We start from the raw sequence: 20,523 nt of genomic DNA on the forward strand, positions 1-20,523 counted from the left end.
AACGAGAGAAAAATACTGAAAAATAATGCCTTGACTAACCGCCGTACATCCCGAACGCGACAATGAGAAAGAGAGAGACACAACGAAAACATCGCGCGGCTAGCGCGCTCGCTAGGGCTCTCGACATGTGCAGGGAGAGAGAGACAAAAGCGAACTCAAACTTTACTGCGCGCAATATTCAGCGCTTTATCAAAACTCGAACGAATAATCGTTCAGACTATCTTCGAAATCAGATAATAATGCATTGAACCAGATTAAGAGTGAATCCTCTGATAGAGTTGAGCGTCTCAATAAACTACACGAAAAATAATGGAGATTGGGAAGTAGCGGCCGCAATCTCGCTCGCTACTTCGCCACACAGATCTCCCTCAAAGAAAAGGCCACCAGGCAACAAAACTCAAAGAAAACCGGAACTAAGTTCCGAAACAATACGCTCAATTCTACCAAAGAACCCGGGGAGAAAGAGTAGTGGGCTTACCGAGGAGATCACTCGTCGCACCCGAAGAAAAGACAAAAGAGACCTAGATGACTGCAGACTCGGGCTTCTGACTCGCCGGTGAGGTGATCGGAACAAGACTAATTGTGCGAACGAGTGGTCCTCAATATTCGGCGCCATTCCCACCACTAGGCACGCGAACCGCAGCGCTCACACGCTAGGCGCGAGCCAGAGCATAGGCTCGTAGTTCACGCTTTCGCGGGACTTCAAATTAAGAAGCGCCACGTCGGTAATTTGCCTCCCTGTTGCTCTTACCTCTCCCGTCCGTTTGAAACATTCCTCCCGACTTAATTGCCGTGATTCGAGTGCCTTTCCTCTTGGGGATCCGGCGGGCAGCTCTGAAGGACCGAGGGGAGGCCTCCCTCATGACTTCGGACGTCTAGAAGTCATGGTGGGCCCACGACAAAAACCACCAGGCAAAACAGCACCTTGGCTCCAGAAAACTCCCCCGAATCCCACCTGACGAGGCGCCGTATCGCACGGACCGTGGCACCCGAATTTACGGTGTAGCGGACGGTGTAACTCTCGGTTACTGCAGCGGGAGAGGCACGGGCGGCGTTCAACGAATGGCCTATGCCAGCGTGTCCTCTCAGCCGTCCACTGGTCGAGAATGATGCTCGTAACTCGAAGACGGTGTGGGAGGGTGTTTCTCGCGAACGAGATCGGGTCGAACAACAGCAAAGCATCGTCACAATAAAAGACGGTTCGCACCCAGTCGCGAAGGCGACACCAAATATCCCAAAACGACAATGAAATTTTACTTTAAATAAACATCAGATTAAATCCAAAAATAGACAACGAAATTCTCTGTAAATAAACGTCAGATTAAACTCAAAAATAGACAACGAAATTCTCTCTCGTCCTGCCACGTAGGTAACAGGTAGCTAAAACTAACTAAAATCTCTCAAATCGGTAATGTAGGCGGTTTTTCGAACTTAATACAATAATTACGCAATAATGAGTCCGGCTCCGACCAATACCCGACGAGTCGAAAAGTCGTGGAAAATGGGCCGTAAACCCGGTCCACTGCTCGACACAATTCGTACGAGTGGCGGGGCAAAATGTCACGTCACAAACCCCCACCCCAGAATTTGTTTGGCTTGGTGATGGACGACGCTCGACGATGTCGGCAATGGGTGGTTGGCGATGTTGCGCATCCTTCGGGTGACTCTTCTTGATGCCCACTCGCACGAATGTGTCTCCCGGCTTTCCGAATTGGCCAAGTGCGGCTGGTCTGAAACAGAGTTAGCTCCTCGGCTCGCCATACTCGGAGCCCAGATTTTACCAGTCCACCACGCCGTAGCGTGCTCCGTCTCCATCTCAATTTGGTCCATTAAACGACAAAATAAAACTCAATACGACATAAAGACTCCAGCTGAAATGCTGAGCTCCAAATAAAAGACACGAAATTTTCAGCCAACAGAGGCTCAAACTAACTCCAAATTTGATCCAAAGAAGATAATAGCGGACTGCTCCACGAAGACAGTACAGGGAGGGCTAGGGTGTGACACAATGACAAGAACAAAATTTTACAAACGTTACTAAGTTTAATAAACTTTTCTTCAAACGAAATTTCACTACAAATTTTTGGCTTATTGGCCGACTTACAACAGTTCCCGAAGTTTCCGGCAGAAGGCACCAAAAGAAAAGGCAAAACAAAATTCAGTGACAGGAATAACAAACTAAACGAGATGGCACTTCGTGGGTATGACAGGTACTACTGATCGGAACTTAGACACAAAACGATAGGTAGAAGGGACTAGGCCGGTTACAGGTAACCGAAAGATAAACAAACAAAAAAAACAAAACTTTTCTGCCCCGAAGGGTCTCCTAGGCCCAAATACTACAATCAAGTAATAGAAAATGTTGTAACAAAAAAAATAATGATTTTCCAAAGTAAGAAAAATGTTTTATACTCTAGCACTCAGTCGTCAAAACTATATCGCTTAAACATTGTAATGATGAAATTAAGACGAAAGGCAGTGCCAAAAGAAAATTATTAAACGATTGCTTGCACAAGATAAAAGGTAGCCGTAAGGCAGGCAAGCTGGCAGTGTTCTATGCATAAGGAAAAAGAAATTTCTTGGTTAAAGGTAGTAGGTAGGCGGGAGAAACAAGGCAAAACGAAACGATAATTCTCCGTCACCCTAGGTGATATCGCCAGAACTACTTATGCGTAATCAGCTCATTAAACACTAACGGTAGGAACTTTAAGATAAATTTAGGAACAAAGTAATCTTTTTCTTTGGGTGGGAAGGAATGGCCCTTATCGTCGTTCCTTTCGACGTCGTCCTTCTTCCGCGTATAGCGCTCCATGCGAAGGGCAGGTCCGGACAGTGACGTTTAGCTTGCCACATTTAAAACAAAACACTCTCTGTGGCTGATTGCACGCTTGGCGACGATGACCTGTGCTCCCACAGTTGTAACACCGACCAAAGTGTGCACCAGGAGCGTCACTGGCTTCGTTGGTGGATGGAACCGATGAGGTGCTCAGCGTGGGCGCTTGAGGAGTGCTGGTCGTTGGTGTGGCTTGAGATGTAGAAGCCGACGACGTTGCGACCTCCGGTACCACGGTGACTTCGGATGCGCGTCTTGGATCCGGCTGGAGGGCCGGGTCGGCTCCGGTGCTTGCTACCGTTGCTCGTAGCGCCCGTTCGGTGGTGGGTCTTAACGAAGTGACCATCAAGCGTTCCACCGCGTCGCGGAGTAGATCTCCTGTCTCCGTTTGAGATTCGGCGTCCCGTGTCGCTCGCGATGTTGTCTGCGAGGCTGCTTTCCGTGTGGCGGGGAATTCTCTGATGGTGGCGGAGGATCCCATAGAGCGCGGATTTCGCAGGCCCTCGTTGATCGGGCAAAATCCCGTCGAGTGGTGTGTTAGGGCCCGAACTAAGTTCACCAAGGCTTCCAAGAATCCCGGTCTCACGAACTCACATGCGGCCAATAAATTGGAGTACGGTCGCATGGTATCGAAGAGGGGGTTGCCGTCTATCCCTAGAAAATCCTGACCCTCCATGGCGTCTATTAAGTCGTCCACCAGGCCCATCGCGTCGGAGTATTGTTGTTGCGACGGCGGGGCTTGACGAGGTGGTGGTATTGGTTCCCGTGGAGCCGGAGAGGCTTCGCGTGACGTGGCTTGTCCACGCCGCGGCGATCGGGGTGACCGATCCCGTGGAGAGATTGGAGGTGAGGCGCCGCGCGCTCGGTGACGTCTGGCTCTCGGGGTTGACGGTGGTGACGGTTCCGAGTCCGAATCTCTCAGTAACTCCTCCTCTGACGCGCTACCCAAATCCACCAAGGGAAAGGAGTTAGATCCGGTTGTTCGGTCGTTCTCGTCCTCTGACGATGATGAGATTTCCATGCGGTGGTTGCGGGTAGACGAACGACTAGTTCTCATGTCCCGACCCGCCGAAACTGATCCCACTAGCTTCTCGTGGGTAACCCGTTGGTAGAGATTCAGGGAACAGGTAGTGGCGCGTAGGAACGTCGGGGAGGTTCCCGCGAAAGGTACAAGGCAAAAATAAAAAAAAAGGTACGAAGGTAACGCGCAAGGTAGTGCAAGGCCAAAAGCAAAGAGGTAGCTGTGAATCACAAATAAACCAGACCCAACGAGTTAGCGTTAGGTAATGAAACACATGAGTTCAATGATGAGGAAGGCGGGGTGGTTGGGAATCGTGTCAGTACCGGGGGACGGAATGGATGCTTGTCGTTCTTTCGGTGACGGTCTTCACCGGTGTATAGCACTGGGTCCCGATAGAGAGAAGAGAACGAATGGTTCCCCGGGTAACACGTCATTAGTACGCGAAAGGGGGTAGACAATTCGGGAGAATTCCAGGACGAAACGCGGCGGACCGGTCGGTATTTTGCGAGGTGACGAATCGACCTTACGCGAACGTTTTTAAACCGATTCGCCAGGCACGGTGTCATTGTCGGCACTACACCAAAAGGTAATAGGTAATTCGGGAGGCAGCGCATCGTTCGAACGCGTGAAGGTAATAGGTAAATGGCTGGGTAGCGCGTCGTTCGAACGCGTGAAGATAATAGGTAATTCGCCATGTCGGCAGAGTCGGGTTCTGCTTCCGGAATAGCTCTTACCGGTGACCTGCGCAAGGGCATTCGTTAGATCTTTGGCCTTTTCGTCCGCAACGGTAACAAAATGTGATTCGCGGTTCTCCACAAGAATTGAAACGGTGGCCCGGTTTTCCGCAATTCCAACAAGTCGTTGGTCGTGAGTTCGATGTGGCGTTTCCCTCGTTGGAAAAATTGGGGTCGAGAAACGGATTCAGTGAATTGAGAGGTTCCGTGGTCGCGTTTGACTTTCGTGACGGTGAGCTGGTGGCTTTAGGAGGTGCCTTACGCGGCTTTTGAGGCTCATTCGGGGTTTTCTGCACGGCATTGACCTTCTCGGAGATCGGGGCGTAGGTCTGGTCGTCTGACTGGTGTTCTAGTGCGGCAGGGGCTACACTCCCATCCTCGACTTCCGGCCAGGTTTCTACCGCGGCGAATATTTTTCGCGATGGAGGGTGGGGTGCGCTTTTCGTTCCCCGGTATGCTAATTCTAGGCACAGGGATTGACTAGGAGCTGGTGGGGCACGATAAGTGCGAGAAACCGCGAAGCTTTTCTCGATTCTCACCGCGATATGTTCGAACGGATCGAAGTCGAACACGTCATCCCGATGAATGGCAATGTGTAGCCGAGGAATTAAATTGCGGTGCGCGTATTGAACTTGTTCCGACTCGCTCCAGGGAGGCTGGAGTCGATGAAACAATTCCCTGAGACACGTTAAATAATCGGCCACGGGCTCGTCCAACCCTTGCGTCCGACGCATTATCTCTTCTCGAAGCGCGTATTGATAGTCGGGGTCTCCGAAACGTAAACGACACGCGGATGCGAATTCCGCCCATGTGCTCCAACGATCGCTATCATTACGAAACCACTGTAGGGCGACACCGGTTAGGAAAAAGGGAATGCAACGAATTAAATCGGTGTCGGAAACAGGTACTAGAGCGCGGCCTTCAGCGATACGCGTTAGAAATGTGTCTACATCCTCGCCTCGTCGACCCGCGAACGAAAGGTTCCACTTCTTCATTAAATGTAGTACGGAGGCGGCGGAGATGGGCGCCCGGGCATGGTTATGCTCAAAGTTTTGCCACGGTGGGAGTTCGGGTACTAACCTGGGCTCGCCAATAGGGGGAGTGGTGTGATGCGGAGGTGCTCGTCCACCGAGGAACTGTTCACCGGTCCGAACGCGTGGATCGCTGCTAGGGTAGATCCCGGGCGGAGAATTCACACTCGCCGATGTATGGGTGCGCGGTCGTGTTCCGGTATGCGTGGGAGGTGTACTCGCGGGGGGTCTCGTCCACGATTGGTGGTTCGGCGGGCCAGGGCTAAGGTTAGTTCCGGAGTGGAGTAACCGGGTCCAAATCTCTTGGTGGCTGGATCGTTCCGGGCCGGAATGAGATTCGAACGGGCCGCTACTTATTCCCGTAGCCGTCATAAAAGGTCCTTTGAGGCTCTCCATGGTTTTGGTCGTATCGCCGGACCACGGGTATGAGGCACTCAACCCGTCCTCGGGCGGCATGGTATGGCCCATTCCTGAGTCCATCCCAGCCACGCCGTGAACCGATGGAACGCCGAGTACACATGGATCGGCTTCGAGCGTCAAATTCTCTCCACCTTCAGCGCCTGCTGGCGGAGGAGAGGAAGGGCGCTGCGGACCTTCACCGGATTTTAGTGAGCCGTCACGGTTCCCTTCCGACATCTCGCCGACTAAGGCGGAGTGTACGGGGATTAACGACGCGTAGTACTACCGAGGGAGGAGCACCCGATGGCTAAAGACGGGGGTAAACGCGGGAATTACCGGCCGAGTACGCCCGAAACACGCGAAAGATAAGCTCGAGACGAATAATAGCGCTCGCGACCCGAGTGTTGAAATTCGGCGAATGATTTGAGCGCGAGCTATCGAGGCGCTATCCCAAAAGGTATTCTGAATGGTTAAATACGAGAGTTCGAATCAGCGCAGCGTACGAGAAAAGAAATCAAATATCAAAAAAAAACTTAAACGTCAAAGATGGAGAGAATTTGAATTCAAGAGAATAGGTAATTTGTAGGTAAGAATTCAAATTCGCCAGGTAATTAGGAAGCGTGGAGGTAACCAAACGAGAAAAAAAAAGATAAATCGTAAAGACAGGACTAAAAAATTCGAATCCGGTAAGCACGGCCTCGAGTCCGATTTGGTAGGTAAGAACTCGAGTCCGAAGGTAATAGGTAAGAATTCGAATTAGTCAATAAGGTACTGGGCAAGAATTCGATTCCGAAGAGAATAAGCGAGAGTTTGAATCCGAAGATAGTTCAAATTTGAATGAATCCAAATTCGAAAGGTAGTAGGTAAGGATTCACCTCCGCCAGGTAAAAGGTAAGAAATCGAATTCGTCGGAGAGAAAACAATAAAGACGCCTGATTACGTCAAAGAATTTCACGTAATATTCAGGTTCGTCAAAAACAAAAAAAATTCAAAAAATTAATTCGATAATGGCTGACTCTTATTCGAACTCTCAGTAAATCCAAACAAGAGGAAATGGTTTGATCGAAATATTTACTCGCGGCGTAGCACGCCCGGGGAAATGATACACGACGTAATTCGAAATTGATATCGATACGGACCTAAGAATTAGTATTTAAACGCGATATTTTAACACGACGAAATGATGATAGTAATGCGAGTAGCCGAATTAACGCCGGGGATCGATCGCAAGGTGCACCGTTTGCTAACGCGAATACTCGAGGAATGATTGCGCCTTACGAGTCACTCAGCGGACTCCCCGCTCCCTCCGTCCTGGGGTGATAAGTAGGGGCGACGGGGGATCACCCGATTCCCAAAAAAAATTGTTTTTCGAAACTCGTTCCTGTCGAAGTAAATACGGGATTAACGATTTGCGGGAAGCGAACGAATATCGAAATAATCTCCCGTTACTGTTTATGGCTCACGCGTGAGTGGTTTCGAGTCTTCTAAACCGAACAATGGAGACTCTGTTTACGTTTTCGGGGCTCTCTGCCAACCTCGTACGCTTCAGCGGCGCGAGTTCGAGATGTCGGTCTTATGCCCTCGGTCGGGGGAAGTGTCTATATTTTTGGGGCTAACTGCCAACGTCGTACGCGCTCGACGCGTTGGTCTTATGCCCTCTTACGCGAGGCAAAGGTACGGGATAACCGATCGAGTCCAATTCAAAATAATTCGGCCAGTTCGGTCAGGCAATAGTATTCATCGATGACATAAAGGATTAGGAGAAGGCACAAGATATCATAACAGGCACAAGAAATAAACGAAATTTCTTACAGCTAAGAAGCACGATATTCAAATATAACATGGGTTAAGCGGAACAATAGAGTCAACTGAAGCGAAAGCGATAAGGAGAAAAAAAAATGTAAATAGGGCACGAAAGTTAATATTACCAGTATAGTACCACGTCACCACAAAGCGCGTACAAAAGAAATTGAAATAATATTTCGTCAGAAATTATCTCGTAGTCATACGAGAGGTAAAAGGGAAAAACAAATTTTATTTGGTCACACCGCAATATACCACGCCTCTGTTCTCGGGAGCGTCCGCTAAACACAATATAATACGAAATAATCACAATAGCTAGAAAGAAAAATACTCTACAAATCTCTCATCCTCTCCCAGCACGTCGAGAACTCGCTATCGCTCGAGAAAGGAAAAAAAATACAAGCACACGCCAAGTTCACTCGAAATTTCTCGACGCGAGCGGTACGGATTTTCGGCGTAACCGGTAGAGAAAATTAATTACAACGAAAACGAAAGAACTCAAATCAAAGATCGGCATTAAAATTCGCGAAACTCTAATAAGCTGCTACTTGTCGGGCCCCGCGTTGGGCGCCATTTGTAACAAGATTTTCCCGGGCAGGTACGATCTGTCCCTTCTCGGCTCACTCACCTCGCCTCGCGCTACTCTCCGGCTACGAGAATGAACTGGGCGCCAGGTACCAAGTACCGTCAAATTAATCGACTTGATTTTCGTCAATTCTCGTGATGGTAACGCAACGCAAAATTAAAGTCTAGAGTGCACGAGGGGAACGAGTGACCGAGGACGGTCCGACTACTCAGCTCATCTGAGATACAAAAGGTAGAGGGGGGGATCCTTGGGGCAAAGTAGCGGTCACGAAACACAAAAGAAATAGCCCACAACAAAATATAAAATTCGAAACAGTATGCGTCATTTATTCACAATTTTTAGCGGAAAACAAATTATACAGGAGAGAAACACGAGATCGCCAATTAATGTTCAACAAAATAGTATTTTAGGAAACGATAGTTTAGATTCGCCAGTTAGACGGAACAAGATAATAATTCGGAAAAATGGTAAGTTTAATTCGCCATCGCGTTGGCCCTGTTTACAAGGAGGTAACTAAACGTCGCCAACGACCTACCCGAGTTCGCAAGGTAACTACCGGCAATAGGTAATAGGTAATAGGTAACTGCTATGACGGAAATTGTAACGCATTGGTCACTAAGGCAGGGTAGGCAACAAAGTGACCACGGTGAGACAATTCCAGGTAGATTACGCGGGTGTCGTAGGCAGCGCAAAGGCAAAAGGTAATCGACACCTGGTAATTTACTACCCAATAACTCATCCGCGAGCTAACCTACCATACGGCGACAGAAATCACAAAAGATAGAAGTCCGCGATTTTGGACAATGCACGGACGCAACGCGAAAGACAAAAGATAGGCGAAATTATGATCGACGACGGAAAATAACGCAATTTTACAATAGAATACTTCAAAAGAGGTAACAGAAAATACGTCGATCGTGAGACACGAAATAATACAATAGCAGGTACGAAAGAATGCGCAATATAAAAGAAACGAGAGAAAAATACTGAAAAATAATGCCTTGACTAACCGCCGTACATCCCGAACGCGACAATGAGAAAGAGAGAGACACAACGAAAACATCGCGCGGCTAGCGCGCTCGCTAGGGCTCTCGACATGTGCAGGGAGAGAGAGACAAAAGCGAACTCAAACTTTACTGCGCGCAATATTCAGCGCTTTATCAAAACTCGAACGAATAATCGTTCAGACTATCTTCGAAATCAGATAATAATGCATTGAACCAGATTAAGAGTGAATCCTCTGATAGAGTTGAGCGTCTCAATAAACTACACGAAAAATAATGGAGATTGGGAAGTAGCGGCCGCAATCTCGCTCGCTACTTCGCCACACAGATCTCCCTCAAAGAAAAGGCCACCAGGCAACAAAACTCAAAGAAAACCGGAACTAAGTTCCGAAACAATACGCTCAATTCTACCAAAGAACCCGGGGAGAAAGAGTAGTGGGCTTACCGAGGAGATCACTCGTCGCACCCGAAGAAAAGACAAAAGAGACCTAGATGACTGCAGACTCGGGCTTCTGACTCGCCGGTGAGGTGATCGGAACAAGACTAATTGTGCGAACGAGTGGTCCTCAATATTCGGCGCCATCCCCACCACTAGGCACGCGAACCGCAGCGCTCACACGCTAGGCGCGAGCCAGAGCATAGGCTCGTAGTTCACGCTTTCGCGGGACTTCAAATTAAGAAGCGCCACGTCGGTAATTTGCCTCCCTGTTGCTCTTACCTCTCCCGTCCGTTTGAAACATTCCTCCCGACTTAATTGCCGTGATTCGAGTGCCTTTCCTCTTGGGGATCCGGCGGGCAGCTCTGAAGGACCGAGGGGAGGCCTCCCTCATGACTTCGGACGTCTAGAAGTCATGGTGGGCCCACGACAAAAACCACCAGGCAAAACAGCACCTTGGCTCCAGAAAACTCCCCCGAATCCCACCTGACGAGGCGCCGTATCGCACGGACCGTGGCACCCGAATTTACGGTGTAGCGGACGGTGTAACTCTCGGTTACTGCAGCGGGAGAGGCACGGGCGGCGTTCAACGAATGGCCTATGCCAGCGTGTCCTCTCAGCCGTCCACTGGTCGAGAATGATGCTCGTAACTCGAAGACGGTGTGGGAGGGTGTTTCTCGCGAACGAGATCGGGTCGAACAACAGCAAAGCATCGTCACAATAAAAGACGGTTCGCACCCAGTCGCGAAGGCGACACCAAATATCCCAAAACGACAATGAAATTTTACTTTAAATAAACATCAGATTAAATCCAAAAATAGACAACGAAATTCTCTGTAAATAAACGTCAGATTAAACTCAAAAATAGACAACGAAATTCTCTCTCTTCCTGCCACGTAGGTAACAGGTAGCTAAAACTAACTAAAATCTCTCAAATCGGTAATGTAGGCGGTTTTTCGAACTTAATACAATAATTACGCAATAATGAGTCCGGCTCCGACCAACACCCGACGAGTCGAAAAGTCGTGGAAAATGGGCCGTAAACCCGGTCCACTGGTCGACACAATTCGTACGAGTGGCGGGGCAAAATGTCACGTCACAGTATATATTACGATATCGAAGTAGAACAGATAATTCTTAATTTTCACGACACACCATATTCACGTTTTCACTTCTCAACATTTTACTCACTCTCAGTACACTGTATGAGATCAATTAATCCACTTTTGAGGTTTTATTTATTATAGATATTATTGTCGTGAATTGGGCTCGAAACTTATTGAAACTTCTTTTATGAAAAAAATAAAATTGATTATATCCACTGCTATTTCCAATAATGTTTTATTTATTTAAACGAAATTTGCAAATCTTGCACCGTTGATCCACGGGGCTACGATCGCAATCACTTTATAATAACATAACAGACGATAACAGACGGTATACAAGAAAACATTGAGGACTATCAGAAACTTTCTCATCGGCGATTGGTCGAGACGGATAGATTCTCACCGGTGATTGGTTATGATGGGCATCAAGAAGCCCTTGTATGTATCGGTCTGAACCCATATACGGATACGTCAGCTGCGTAAATGTGTTGGTACTTTTTGCATAATCTTGAGCCCGTGCAAAGTTTTTTCTCAGCAATTACGCCACCGATCATGCTGATTTTGGGCGCAATCGAAAGAGAATTTCTTAATTAGCTGAAAGTTCAATTTTCAAATTGCGACATAACTCCTGAGCTTCGCAATTCAAGAAAATGACATGTCGATTTTACCCCCACCACCGCAAATCAAGAGACTCGGTAGAGTCTCGGGACAAGTACATTGACAGCCCTGTCGTCTGCTGGCCCGAGACTCTCGCCGAGACTATACTTTCTCTGAATAAAACGATTCGCCGTGGTGGGGGTAAAATTGGCATGTGATTTTATTGAATTACGAAGCTCAGGAGCCATTTAGCAACTTGAAAATTGAAGTTTAAGCCAATTGAGTAATTCTCTTTCGATTCAGCCCTAAATCAGCATGATCGGTGTTGTAATTGTTGAGAAAAAACTTTGCACGGCCTCAAGATTATGCAAAAGTTACCAACACATTGAAGAATTTATGCGTCTGTATTTATAAACACCATCAAAGGCACTTTGATGCTCTCGAGTTTCTGATTCGTTGGATCTGACGACATCCATTTTTAGACGTTGTGATTGGTTGTTGAAATTAGTTGTTGATGATTGGAAATCTGACGTCAACTTCAGAACGTAGCACACGGCGCAGCACAGCTGGTAACAGCAGTCATAAATTCGACCGATATACATAGATATATGTACAAACCATATGTCAGTTTTTGATCGTATGAACAGAGTTTCGACATTACCAGCCCCGTGACAGTGGGTACTATTCCTATAGCAGAAGATTATTCCGGTGTTGTCCGTGATTTCTAGTTTTATTAGAGTCCACTTCGTGGCGCTAGTAATCGTGTGCTCGGTCTTTCTCGCGCATGCGCGTTACATTCTTGCCATTTTCGACCTCTCGACGCTCTCGACATATTCGGTATTTTCGAAGTAAATAATAAATATGGAGTTGGAGTAATTCAGTGAGCATTCGGAGTTTCAGTTTAATTCGGAAGTTTAAATCAGCATTCAGAGTTTAAGACTATAATATTATTCAGACATTTGAAGTGTCTAATAAAACTACAGAGTTCAATGTTTTTGTTTACCGTCGTCGCCTTCCCTTTCAAGTGGATTGACAACGATAACAATTATTGAGCTCCTCTACTGCTACTGTTAATTTTTATATTTTTATATTATGCCGGCTTGTATAGTCCCTGGTTGTACCTCAGGTTATAAATCGAATCCGGAGAAGGTTCATTTTTTCACTATCCCTAAGAACCCGGAAAGTGAACAGTTATGGAAAAGTGCTGTGCGACGAAAAGGGAATTTGGGAAAAATTGGTAAAGCAGTATGCGAGAAACATTTCCACAAGAGTGACATTGTTTGGGAACGGCAATTTCTGAGTCCTGATGGAAAAGTTCTTGGAGTGGTGAGTTTGATCATTCTTTTTTGGCTATAAAGCTGAATTTTCATTTCTTTAATGTAATATTCGAATGTCAAAATAAAATTTCAGGGGAAATACAAAGTTCCTCGCTTAAAAAAAGGATGCGTTCCATCACTTTTTCCATGGGTGGAGACTGTGGAAACAGAGCAGCAGCTGCAGTCTCAGAACGAGCTGACATAAAATGAAACCGATGCTGTAAAAAGTTTCTCTGTCATTAATTCTGGTGTTCCGATATCCCTTCAGAGTCAAGCCTTAAAAGATGCAGAAGTCATTGCTCCTGTAAACGAAGATCGTTTCGCTGAAAATGCCAATCTGTTGACCGAGAGAGATGAGGTTCCTCTGCCGGAAAACATTGCAAACTCACCAGTAAAAACACAACAGAACAGCACAGAGACTTTTAGTTTCTCCAAACTTCAACGAACCCCAGTATCTCTCCCTTCAGGGTGGATGAGATATGAAAGTGGTTTTGCAGGAAAAAAAATGATATTTTTTTTCGTAAACGAAACTCTTCAAATCGATGAATCGTTTCAAATGTTTCCATCAAAAAGCGTTATGATTCAAGAAGATATGTCCATACAGACAAGAGTTTTCGGTCAGGTACTCAATCTCAGAGACTTCGATTTGCCTCACCAAGTATTCGATATGAATACACTACAAAATTTGTTGCTATCGATCCATCGTTTCAATGTGTGCCCGGGTATTATTCAGGCTTCAGTAAATTCGGTATCTCCACAAACCGATCTGAATCATAACAATTTGAATAAGGATAATTCTGGTACATGGCGTCATGCGAATTGCTCTCTTTTACTTCGCACTCACAAAATTTGCAAGCGTTGCGTGACATTTAAAAATACGGTTAAAAGGAAATGCCGTAGATTTGCTCAAGTTGGTTTAGACGCTCAGCCAAAAAAAGTTCTTGGGTTGAAACAACAAAAACAGCAATTGTCACAACTACGGACCAAGTATCGCTCAGCTTTACGAGCAAAACGGATTGCTCGAGAGATCTTTGCGATTGGAAGTTCTCCTTACGCATCGAAAAATGGCACAGTGCAATAGTCAAGACCTCGAAGAACATGCGAAAAATGGGGACATCCCCCAAAACCAACTTCACGTCCTGCATCAAATCATTGACGCTGCAAAGCACAAGAATTTGAAAGGCCGAAATTATTCCGAGCAATGGATGTTGCTATGCATGCTTCTCCATATGAGATCACCATCGTGCTACGAGTTTTTGCGTTCGAATGACATCCTACCTCTTCCCAGTATGAGAACCGTTCGAAGGTAAATTAAAATTCGTAATAATGAAATTTTATTTTACTAAAAAATTTATTCATTTATCTACAATAGTATAAATAATTCATGATTTGAGTACTTTGAGTACGTTAACATATTCATAATAACGATATATTTTTTAAAAAAATACAATATCAATATTTAAAAAGAAATTATATATATTTTTATAGTTGTTATGGAGACTATTCGTAGAAATATTCATTTCCACATACAGCTGAAAATATTTTTCATGTTTTCAGATATCTATCCAAAATTAAATCATCTTGCGGATTCGATTCGGAGTTTTTCGAAGTGCTTGGATTAGCGCTAAATAAAAAAAATGAAATGGAACGACACGGTATCCTCTTATTGGACGAGATATCAACTCGAGAAAGTGTCGGTGTTGACACGAAAAATTTGACTTACACAGGATTAATCGATTTTGGCGGAGAGGGTTGCAAATCGGAAAATTTCACAGAAAAAGCTAATCACGGATTAGTTTTGATGTTTCAATCTTTGAGTAATGATTCGTGTCAACCGATTGCCGTTTTTGCATCGAGAGGACCCGTAAAGGGTGAAGTCTTGGCGCAGCTCATCGTAAAAGCGATTATTAAGCTGGAGAAAATTGGTGCAAAAATCCATGGAGTAATCAGCGATGGTGCGAGTCCAAACAGAAAATGTTGGTCTGAACTTGGCGTATGTGGCGAAAAAGGGAAGCTTCGGAATTATTTCGATCACCCTGTTGAGCCGGGTCGAAAAATCTTCATGTTTTCTGATACGCCACACCTTATTAAAACGATCCGAAATCGTCTATATAATAAAAGATCCTTACAGGTCAATCATTGATATTTGCAACCGATGTTTCCCTCAAATCGATCGATATTTTATGAATGCTATATTTAACAGATGGATCCTTCAGGGCCGCTTATCAAGTGGGAACACATTGAAATTCTCCTCAAGAAAGATCGAGAGAGTGCTGGCCCTGGGCAAGCTTTGGTTTGCCCCAAGCTTACCTCCAATCACGTCGAATTAAACAATTCCCTCAAAATGCGAGTACGACTAGCTGTTCAGGTAACTACTTTATATTACGATCATGGACCTGTTGTTACTTCTGTACATTAAAAAAAAAATAAATTATATTCCAAATAGGTTTTCAGCAATTCGGTTGCCGCGGGCTTACGCTTTTTCGAAAAGTTCGTTCCAGAGCTTCACGGTTGCGAGGCTACAGCATCATTTTGCAAATGGATAAACGACACTTTTGATGCTCTCAATAGGAAAAATCCAATCGAAGGAGTCCAACCGAGTAATGTTGACTTTAAGGCAAGTAAACTGTACCAATGCTCGCAAGAGTGAAAATAACAGGGTTGTTTTGTATCCAGCTAAGTGTTAATGAAGATTTGTGTACGGCTCTTACTTTAATAGATTATTAAAGATGCACTACGAACGTTAGATGCTTGGGAAACAGAAGTCGAAAATGGGAATTTATCGAAAGATGTATTCTTGACAAAGCAGACTGCGGAGGGTCTGCGAGTAACTTTGCAGTCGACATTGGATCTTGTCGAGTATCTAACACAGCGCTGCAATTTCCCTTATGTGTTGACAGGCTTCGTGAATCAGGATGCACTGGAGGTTTGTTTGCAAAGAGCTATGGAGTTTATGATTTTTCGTATAAATTAAACTTTCTATAATTTTATAGTGCTGGTTATGCTTCATTTTACAGCATTTTTAATCTACTTTTAAATATTTTGCATTAAAACTTTGGAGGTAATTGAATGAGAATCAAAGGAATTAATACTATATTCAAATTACTTTCAAATTAAATAATTTAAGATTAAAATTATATGGTGATTAGATAAAACTTTCTATTGTGTCCTCTTCTTTAGACCTCACAAGAACGGTTTTCCTAAACTATTTTTTTGCTCTTCACTATTCTATTTTCACTATTCTTTAGGACTTTCTGTTTTTGCTTCTGTTTTTTGATTTTATATTATGCATATGCGCTTGGTTTTGAATTTTCCACTGCAGAAATTTTTTGGCACGGTAAGACAAGCGGGTGGTTCCAATGATCATCCTTCGACACCAACGTTCCTGAGTATCTATAAGATCCTATCCATGTATAGCGTTTTGAAACCACCGAGGACTGGCAATTGTTCAGTAACTACTAAAAAGTCTACTGAGCCTTTGGTGACACTTGCGGATCTCAAAACGATATACAATAATCCCAATACTGCCACAGATGTGTCAAAGGTTGTCAAAGGAAAATTGGAGCATATTATCGCGCACGATGAATGGGAGCTTGAGGACATAATTCATATTACGGAAGACACGTATAACATGCCAGTAGTTACTGATTGTGTCATGTATTGCTTTACAGTGGACCTGACAAAGCGAATTTGCAATACTATCTCATGTTTGCAATGTAAAAACGCTTTATTAACTTCTGAGATCAATGGTATCGTTCTCCCGGAAGCTGTACTAAATAATTGGCAACAACGAGGTGCCTGGGTTCATCCAAACACCCATTTGTACCGCTTCGTGCATTTTTTGGAGAAATCTTTTCAAGCTCACTGTCAATCTGCGAATGTGTTCGACAACATTCTGGAAGATGTCTTCAATTTTAAAGGTCTTTCCTTCCCATGTGCTCTGCACGGTCCGGACATTATTTTTCAAATTGTTCAAACTTTTGTTAGAACTCGAATGCAACAGTATTGCACTCGAATAAACGCCGAACAAAAAAAAAATAATCAGTTGAGGAAAAAAACCTCAAAATTTTGTACAACATAAGAAATACCCAATATGTATTAAAGAGCAAAAGAAGACAATTTTATTAAAAAATTAAATATATACATATATGAATATGTGAAATTTCACAATTATTAAAGAAATATATATTTTTTTGCACACTTATAACCATAAATTTATTTTTTGCATTTATTCGAAAAACGACACCACGTACACGTATTTCCCGCACCTATCTATAAAAAAACATTTCTAGATGAATAAATTTCACCTGTATAACTTCACTTGGATAAACATTTATAATAATCGCATAAATCCAAATGATCAAAATATGAACACGCAACGTAGATGTTCGATCGCAGGAGCAGCAGACAGCAGACGGAGCAGACGGAGCCGACGGAGCAAACGGAGTAAACCGAGCAGACGACTACTAGCGCCACAAATGGCAGCGAATGGAAATAAAAGCGACGGACATTACGAGAACCATGTCCGACAAACTGTGACAGGGGGCTGGACATTACGAAGTGCGTGCGGGATCAATAAAAAAATAATTTTCGTCATCTAAAGAAGTGCATATTACTATTTATTTTGTTATTTGTGATATATTAAACCGGTATCAAAGCGGCCGCGTAAATGTAGTCTGTGATGTGTGTGTGAAAAAGAATATAAAAAATGCGCGATGCATATATGTCAACGAAACTTTTCAAGATTTCATTATTTCGTTCGATTGGAAATAAGTGTTAACTGAAATAATCCTTCAATAAAACCAGAGTACGAGAAATATTGTCCAGTGCGAATATATTGTCAGTGGCGTGGTTATATATCATGTGTACATAGGTTATATATACGAATAAATAGACAAAAATACACGCAACTCTTAGAATGATATTAGAAACTTTAATTGAATAAATGTTTTCTAATTTATTTCTTGTGTCGTCATTATTTTTAAACATCCCCATATTTTGCTTGATATTCAGTTTGGCTCTGCCCTCTCCGATCCTTGTTTCCACCCCATCAGTTTGCAGCGGATCGATTCCTATTATTAATTCGTTCCCTAATATGTGTCCTATGATTTTCTACTCCTTCATGATGATTGTGGTAACATGATTCAGGAGGTTTCCAACTATGATCATCAATCGCACATTTTTTACATCAGATTCTCAAAACAATTTCTGGTCTTGATATAAGTGTAGTTATTCTTTTTCCACCTGGTCTGTCGAGTAATAAAGTTTGAAACTTGTTCCAAAAATTCTTTGGATGCTTTTTTTGCTGATGATATGAAAAGTCATATCTTAGGAATGTGGTATGCAAACACAAATTTTGATAACAAAACTTATAGAATGACATGTATGTTGAGTATTTCCACTTTGCAAACTACAAATATGGAATTATTATAATAAAAATTCATTGCGATAAGTCTACTGTTGCTCAGTTTTGGATGCGATCAAATATAATGCCTACCAACATGCCCAGAAACTTACAGAATTGCTGAATGCAATGTGCGCTATGTCATTTTAATGTAACATCATGACTTTTGACAACTTTTCATTATAACGCTGTAGATTCGGATGATTAAAATACTGCAAAAATCTGCAAACTATACAATTTAAATACTGTGCCATTCATTTTACATTTTGACTCTAACTGTAACATCTATATGAAGTAAAAAATTGATTATAAAAGTCTTCAGTTGCTCATTTATGGATAGATTTGAAATTGCTGTCTTCGAAGCTCATTGCGCAGATACATTGAACCGCCGCAGATACCTGCGAACTCTGAAATTTCTGTGGATAAATATATATGCGACGGATCACCCCTTATCTTTGATTATGGTAATATGAGAGGGAACTTGGTTCCGCAAGTTTTTAAGTGTTCCTTTTCAAATAGTATTGAAGTTTGTATGACTGATATACAGTGAATACTTCCAAACTTTGATATTTCTGTGTTGCAGCATGTGTGCCAATCATTCAAATTATTTACTCCAACCGTATCATGTAATCTAGAAAATTCATCACGAAAGTCTTCCGCTTTTCTAGATACTTCAATTTTCCTTTTTCTACTCCATTGTGAGTTTTCGAATTTCTAAATTCATTTCTGAATTGTCCTGAAATGGTTTTCCTCCAAAACCAATGCAGGTACCTTAAACGTCTTTGAATTCTGTTGCTTTGTTGAATTAAGTTCGCTTAGTTTTTTTTGCTGCTTTGAGTTCTGGCATAATAAATGTTAGAAGTTTTCAGGTACTTTTTTTCAGCAACTATCAAACTGTGGATAATTGGACCTCAGCGGCCACTTGCAAACTTTGGAAATATATTTCATTGAGGGCACGTTTTGGATGAAATGAAATCTCTAGATTCAGAATGCAAAAGCTACATTTAAAGTGGGCAAATCTGTTGGATTTTTCGTGTCTTGAATTTGATCTATCTTTCATTTGAATTTTGAAGAAAAGAGATAAATAAAAACTGTTCTATTAAGAAAATCTTTACGTCAGTTCTTTCTTGGTATGAAGACTTGGAAAAAATCGCCAACGGCCAAGGACAGACAGGTGACAAAATATTTTCAGTACAATTTTGACGAAAAATAGATCTTTTGTCGCGGAAACCAACGTTATAAGCCGAAAATCATATTACAGCCCACGAGACGCATTTCTTCACTCTCTTGGGTTCCTATTACACAAAACATATTAGAAGATAAGGGGGAAAATCACCAACGTGGAAGAACAAACCAGTGCCGAAATATTTCCAGTACAATTTTGACGAAAAATAGGCCCTTTTTCGTGGAATGCAACGTTATAAGCCGAAAATCATATCTCGGCCCCCAACCCGCTTTCTACCATTCTCTTGGGTTCCCAATAAACATAGCATATTAGAGTACAAGAAAAAAAATAGCCCAAGTCCATGGACAGACCTGTGACGAAATATTTCCAGTACAATTTTGACGAAAAATAGATCTTATTTCGTGGAAACCAGCGTTATAAGCCGAAAATCATATTACGGCCCACAACACGCATTTCTTCATGCTCTTGGGTTCTCAGTAGACAAAACATATTAGAAGACAAGGAGGAAAATCACCAAAGTCCAAGACCAAACCAGTGCCGAAATATTTTCAGTAGAATTTTGAAGAAAAATTGGTCTTTTACGTGGAAACCAACATTATAAACCGAAATTAATTTCTCGGGCCTCATCCCGGATTCCTCCATGCTGTTGAGTTTCTAATAGGCATAACATATCAAGAGACTCGGTAGAGTCTCGGGACAAGTACATTGACAGCCCTGTCGTCTGCTGCTGACCTGAGGCTCTCGCCGAGACTATACTTTCTCTGAATAAAACGATTCGCGGTGGTGGGGGTAAAATTCGCTTGTGATTTTCTTAAATTACGAAACTCATGAGTTATGTACGGCTTTGAAAATTTAACTTTTAGCTAATTAAGAAGTTCTCTGTCGAATGAACCCAAAATCAGCATGATCAGTATCGTAATTTCTGAGAAAAAACTTTGCACGGGCTTAAGATTATGCAAAAGTTACTAACACATTCATGATTTGACGCATCTGTATACGCGTACTCCAACCGCTACAAACATAGGCCCCTTGGCCCCCATGATCACCAATCCCTGGTGAGAGAAATT

General features: G+C 43.5%; 2 protein-coding genes across 2 annotated transcripts in view; both read left to right on the top strand.

Moving 5' to 3' along the window:
- The window catches only part of LOC122412391 (uncharacterized), a 60,737-nt gene extending 47,700 nt beyond the window's left edge, over positions 1 to 13,037 (top strand). Inside the window, exon 8 of the mRNA XM_043421865.1 lies at positions 12,677 to 13,037. The gene's annotated coding sequence lies outside the window, so the exon portion shown is untranslated. The remainder of the gene's footprint in view (positions 1 to 12,676) is intronic.
- The window catches only part of LOC122411878 (titin homolog), a 1,333,995-nt gene that overhangs the window by 107,951 nt on the left and 1,205,521 nt on the right, over positions 1 to 20,523 (top strand). The window lies entirely within an intron of this gene.

This window comes from Venturia canescens, chromosome 6, assembly GCF_019457755.1.
Source record: "Venturia canescens isolate UGA chromosome 6, ASM1945775v1, whole genome shotgun sequence".
In the NCBI taxonomy this organism is placed as follows: Eukaryota; Metazoa; Arthropoda; class Insecta; order Hymenoptera; family Ichneumonidae; genus Venturia; species Venturia canescens.